A 6,069-nucleotide genomic window follows, 5' to 3' on the forward strand; every position below is an offset into this window, starting at 1 on the left:
GGCAGGTGCCATGGTTTTCCACCTTCAAAACTGAGCTAATTGGCCTCCTCTTTTCATAAAGTTAGCTGCACTGGGCATTTTGTGCAGTGATCCAAGTCTGACTAACAAGCAGCTGACATTCATGCTCAGTTCCGCAGGCTCATAGTCCAAGGTCATGGCACTGGAAGACTTGGTGTCTGGAGAGGGCCACTTTCTGGTTGGCAGACATCACCTCTGGCTGTGCTCTCACATGGCATAAGCTGTGCTCCTTGGGCCTCTTTCAGGAGAGCACTAATGCCACCCATAGAGCCTCTGCCCCCCAGACCGAATCCTCTCTCCAGTGCTCCACAAATTTCAACATTCAATTGGGGGAGGAGGTCAGGAAGCATTAAGGCCATGTAGTTCCTCCCAAAGTACACATCCTTCTCGAACATGTAGAATTCATTTGTTCTCTTCCAGTAGCCCCAAACACCAATTTAGGATGAACAGGTTTTCAGGAAATGCCTGGGGACTGAGAAAAAAAATCTTTCTTAGAAATTTTCTAACTTTAAATGGGCACCATTACAGTCCACCCCGCTCCCCATTCCCATCTGTTCCTCAGTCTTGAGGGCTCTGGAGTGCTGTCATCTGACTGGCCATTTACTGCTGGACTGCAGTGGGAACCCTATCAAGGCACCTGGGGCAGAGCAGATGTTCCTTCCTGAACACAGAGCACTGTCACCAACTGCAGAGCAGGAGGCAAGAAGGAGCCCGGGCACAGAGGTGCCCAGGAAGCCCAGTGACTGTGCCTGGTGCAGGATGCCTCAGGACTCTGGGCTGACACCAGTGACTCCATTTTGACTCTTGACAATTTCCTCCTCTTGAGGGGCTTTCTCTGAAGACTTTGCTGATCTTCCACCAGGTGGTTTGGTCCCTCAATGCCGAGGTGGATTTGCCTCATCCTTAGTCTGATGTGGTCCCACATCAGAGGGGAAGTCAGTGTGGAAAGGCCCTTTGGGTCTAACTTGGGTGACAGAGTTAGAAGGAGTGGTTCTTAGGCTGAACCTACCTGGAACCCATCATCAAGTTACATTACAGGTGCTGTCCATGGTCCTGTAAGGCGATGCAGATGCTATTACTCAGAGTTTTGTCCCTGTGACAAAACACCAGAGAAATTGACTTATAATTATATTGGCTTAGAGTTCCAGAGTTTCAGTCCATGGTCACTGGCTCTATTGACTCTGGGCCCCAGGTAGAGCACCATGAGAGGGAGCTCCTGGCAGAAGAAAGCTGCTGGCTTCTTGGGGGCTGGGAAGGAGAGGGAGAGGGAGGGCCTGGGGATGAGATCACCCTTCCTCTCCCTACGCCCCTCGTCCTTCCTCCCCACCTTCCAGTATTCTCCTCCAAGATGACCCAGTAAAGGACTGATCCTTCAGTGAGGTCAGAGTTGTCTTGATCTGATCACTTCTCCCAAGCCCCACTCTGAACACTGCTGCCCTGAGGACCAAGACTTCAACACAGGACTTTGAGGGGACAGTTCAGCTGCAAACCCTCTAATGCCTACCATGTGTACACTCCAGATGGACCAGTGCCATGTGCAGGTGCAAATGCTGGTCACTCACCAGCAACAGCAACAGCACACAACAGATTTGGGTATGAAAAGGTCAAGATTTTTGTTTTTTGTTGGTCCTGGAGATTGAGCTTCATCCCCAACCCTTTTCATTTTTATTTTGAGACAGGGTCTCACTAAGTTGCTGAGGTTGTCTTTAAATTCACAATCTTCCTCCCTCAGCCTCCCGAGTTGCTGGGATCACAGGCGTGTGCCACCTGGCCTAGCTTAAGATTTTTATTTTTGAATCCTGCAAGACGTTCCTGAAACACCAAATGGATTTTAAAAAGTACATTTTAAAGAATCTAATGTAAGCAAAGGAGTGATAGAAATAAAGCAGAAGCTGACATTTTGCAGAGAAGTCCCTGCCGTCCCTGCTGGCATTGGGCCACATAGTAAAGGGTTCTCAACAGGCAGGAAGAGCCAGAGCTGCTGCCTCTATTAGAATAGCCTTCCTTAGCCCATCTACCACAAAGCAAAATATGTTTCCTTCAAACTGACTGCTACCTAAAATAGAAGGTGGCTATTTTAAAGCTTAAGTATTCAATAACTTGTCCTTTTACAAATTATTGACTTCCAGATATTTTAAAATGGATGACAAAAATGATCCTTAAATATCTTAAAACTTCATTGCTCAAAGTCCACTGAAGTATGTCTCCATATGAGATTGCTTTCTAATTAAAGTTTTTTTTCTAGATACTTACATTGTTCCTCTAGAATAGTAATTCTCAAAAGATCAGATTATCCTTGATGACATCAGTGTTTTTCTGTACCAAGAATCTGTGAACCACATGGAACAGACCCAAATGCAGTGCCTTTCAACAGACTTCATGAATCTGAGTACTTGATTCATACTTAGCAGAGGATGGCTTAGTATTTTAACTCACTTATAAATTATTTTGATGTTTTATTCCTATCACATATATTTATCCTCACCAAATTATTATTATTGTTATTATTATTATTATTTGGGTTGGGGTTTGAATTCAGGGATACTCAACCATTGAGCCACATCCCCAGCCCTATTTTGTATTTTATTTAGAGTCAGGGTCTCACTGTGTTCCTTAGCACCTTGCTAAGTTTCTGAAGCTGACTTCCAACTCACATTCCTCCCTCAGCCTCCTGAACCGCTGGGATTATAGGCGTGTGCCATAGTGACTGGCCACCAAATTTATTTTTTAAGTTATTTCTTGATTACCTTCTCATGAAATTTTGAGATGCCAGAGAAGCATTGTTAATACTTTAACCTAAAACCCTAAAAATTGCTGTAATAATACTGAACGGCAGGAAACCCCCAGCCCCAAACAAAAACAAAACAAAACAAACGTGTTTCAGTTTTGAAGTCGACTTTATTGTCTGTGACAAATCGAAATTAACCCATTTGTCAGAGATCTTGCTAGGTTAAGATTTTAGCCATGAGTCAAAGCACCATGTATGTAAGTACCAAGTCTATACACAGGCAGTTAGATCTGAGTCATGCTGTGATCTGCTGAAACAAGCTGAGGTCATGTGGTTGTATGATTTAACTTTAGGATACTATGTGCAAGTCTTTATCAAAGTCTTCCATGCCCGAACAGTCTGAGAGTTAATTTGTTTCTTCCTTCCCTCCTTCCTTCCTTCCTTCCTTTCTTTTCAGAGAGGCAATTTATTTAGGAAAGCAGATTCACATTCAAGGGTGCAGGCTAGTTAACTTGAGGATTGGTGAAGAGTCCCCTAAGTAACCTTGAATAAGAGGAGCTTACCAGAAAAGGAGCAGAGAGGGCCCTAGAGCCAAAGCTTCCTTTGAAACAAAACAGATGTATAATTTAAGTGTGCAAAACCAAAGGGTGAATTTATCACTAAAACCCCCCAAACCCATAAGCACAAAAGGACGAAAGCAAGGCAGCCGTGGACATCCTAGTGAAGTTGCTCTGGTACTTCCGGGAAGTCTGCTCAGGTGGGTTCTGATTCAGTGCTGCGGTTTCTGGCAGAGGCTGGTCTGGTGGTTGAGCTGTGGTCCCTGAAGCCAAACCATGGTCTCTTTCCATCCCCATGGGGCCCAGACACCTCAGGGCTCCTTTAAAACCACAGCCCCCTGGGGAAGTCTGTGGCGGGGGTGAAAGTTGGTAATAAGGACATGCCCCAGCTCTGTAGCCCTGGGGACACTGGGGCTGGCCTGTGGTGGAGGGGCAGGCTCTGCCTGGTCATAAGTGCCACTGGTGAGGAGCTTGAGGACTATGAGAGATCCCAGGCCTGTGGTGGGACTTTCTTCCCACCCTTCAATGAGCACCACACAGGAGCCTATGGGACTCCTGTCGGGGTCAGAAGACCCAGTGCAGCATGGCAGTCTGCATGTGCCTGGGGAGGGCTGGAGAAGGGGAGAAGAGAAAGGGGAGACCCAGGCTTCCCGGGGCTGAGCACAGAGGAAACAAGGTTTAGAGCCCAGGTGTGGGGTCCCTATTTAGAAAGCAGCAGGCAGAGATGCCCCTGGCACCAGCAGGAACTAGATGGGAAACTGGGGCTCTCACACTCCACAGTTACACTGTGACCCCAAACCCCTGATGCCCAGGACAGCACCCCCAATGGAATCATTCAATTCAAGGGATAAGAATCAGAAACTGAATTTGGCCAGGGCTCTTCAGGTCTCAGACTTGAACCAGTGGGGGCAGAGGTCATTAGGTCTAACGAAAGGTTAGACTGGAGGACAGTCAGTATTGAGGGCACTGACACCTCTCCAATGAGCTGTGCCTGCCCCTCCCCCACCCATTATGACATCAATAACATCCTGGATACAAAGGAGAGAGGGTGGGCAGAGCCCCAACAGACTACCTGGAGACACTTCTCAGACCACCAGGGGAGAGGACACAGTGAGTCACAGGACATAAGGCCCTGTTTACATGAACAGAGAAGAACCCAAAAAACCTAGAGATCAGGGCCAATGTCACATCAGAACAAGAGACATCTGAGAACACTGAGTGCTGAATTCACATGAGGAATAAGATATTAAGTGCTGACAAAGGAATTTCCCAAGCAGTACTCAGACAACTCAGGGTCTTGCAAATAGTGCCTTACACACAGGAGCAATCAATACCCCTAGGATATTAGTGATAGACATCTTTGCCAAGCAGTGCTCAGGATCCTTAGGACACATGGAGGGTGTATCCCCATCACAAGTTCTATTTCCTCCTCTCCCACCCTCGCCCAGGTAAGACAGACATGGGGCTGAGGGATGCTCTGCAAAACATGTCTGCAACTCTGAGCCTCTTGGGTGAGCGCCCCTCGCCCACCTGCACTCATTCTCCAGGGTTGCTGCTGCGGGTGAGCTCCCTCAGCCCCCCAGCGCTCAGGCTGCTCGGGGTCCTGGGGGTGAGCGCCCCTCACCCAGCAGTGCTCCGGGCGGCCCTGAGTGTGGAGGGGAGCCGGCCTGGCCATCGGGGGTGCAGGGGGGATCAGGCTTCCTTAGTTCCTGGGAGTGAGCACCCCTCCCTTCCAAAGTGCTGGGCCTGGCCTGCTGGCTGTGGGTGAGCGCCCCAGGCGGCCTGCAGTCCCCGGGGCGCTCTGGGCCCTGCTGGTGGGCGCCCCTTGTCCTCCAGGGCCCCGCGGGTGAGCGCCCCTAGCCCGCGGGTCCTCGGTGTGCCCGGGCCTCTGGGGTTAGCCCCCCAGGCGCGCCAGGGAGCAGTGACCTCTGGGGCCCGCGGGTGAGCGCCCCTCGCCCGCTGGTCCCCAGTGTCCTCTGTGTCCCCAGGCTGAGCGCCCCTGGCTCAGTCCCCTCTGGGTCCTGAGGGGTGAGCGCCCCTCGCCCAGCAGTGCCCAGTGGGTCTCCTCTGGGGCCCGTGGCTGGTGCCCCTCCCTCGCCAGTGCTCAGTCTGCCCTGGGCCCTGTGGGTGAGCGCCCCTCGCCCGCCAGGGCTCAGTGTCCTCTGGGCCTGTGGGGGAGTTTCCCTTGCCCTTGCCCGCCAGGGCCCAGTCTCCTCTGAGAACCTATGGCCACCTGGCGCCTGGGGAGTGAACTGTGTGGCTGGAACACCCTCTTTGGCCTGAGGGGTGAAGAGTCCCTGTGGAGGAAGCCACCCCCTGAGACTTGGAGCAAGGTGGAGAGCTCCTCCTGGCAAACACCTGGCTTTTGGCCTTTGGTGCGGCCCTGCAGGCAGGCTTGTGCTCAAAACCTGCGACCCCAAGAACACTGTGAGGGGATCTCAACTCCAAGGGCACCCAGGACCCGCATCCATCCCGCCTGACACACCATTTTCTGGCCTTTGGGCCCAGGGGGCTGCGCTCCTGTGCATGACCCCAACCTGCCCGGGATTGCGGAGGTCCCTGGCACCAGTGGATGCGGGGCCAATTTCCAAGGCCTGTGGGGATCACCTGGGACGCGCCACCGGGCGCTCTCTGGGCCCCAGGGAAGAACCCTGTGGGACCCTTGGATCCGGAGCAACGCCCACCTGGGCAGGAGCGGGGGAGATTTGGCAGAGGACATCTCCCCACCGTCACGGAGGACCTGCTGAGACCCGTGAAAAGGGCACC

The sequence above is a fragment of the Urocitellus parryii genome, chromosome 7 (genome assembly GCF_045843805.1).
Source record: "Urocitellus parryii isolate mUroPar1 chromosome 7, mUroPar1.hap1, whole genome shotgun sequence".
Classification (NCBI taxonomy): Eukaryota; Metazoa; Chordata; class Mammalia; order Rodentia; family Sciuridae; genus Urocitellus; species Urocitellus parryii.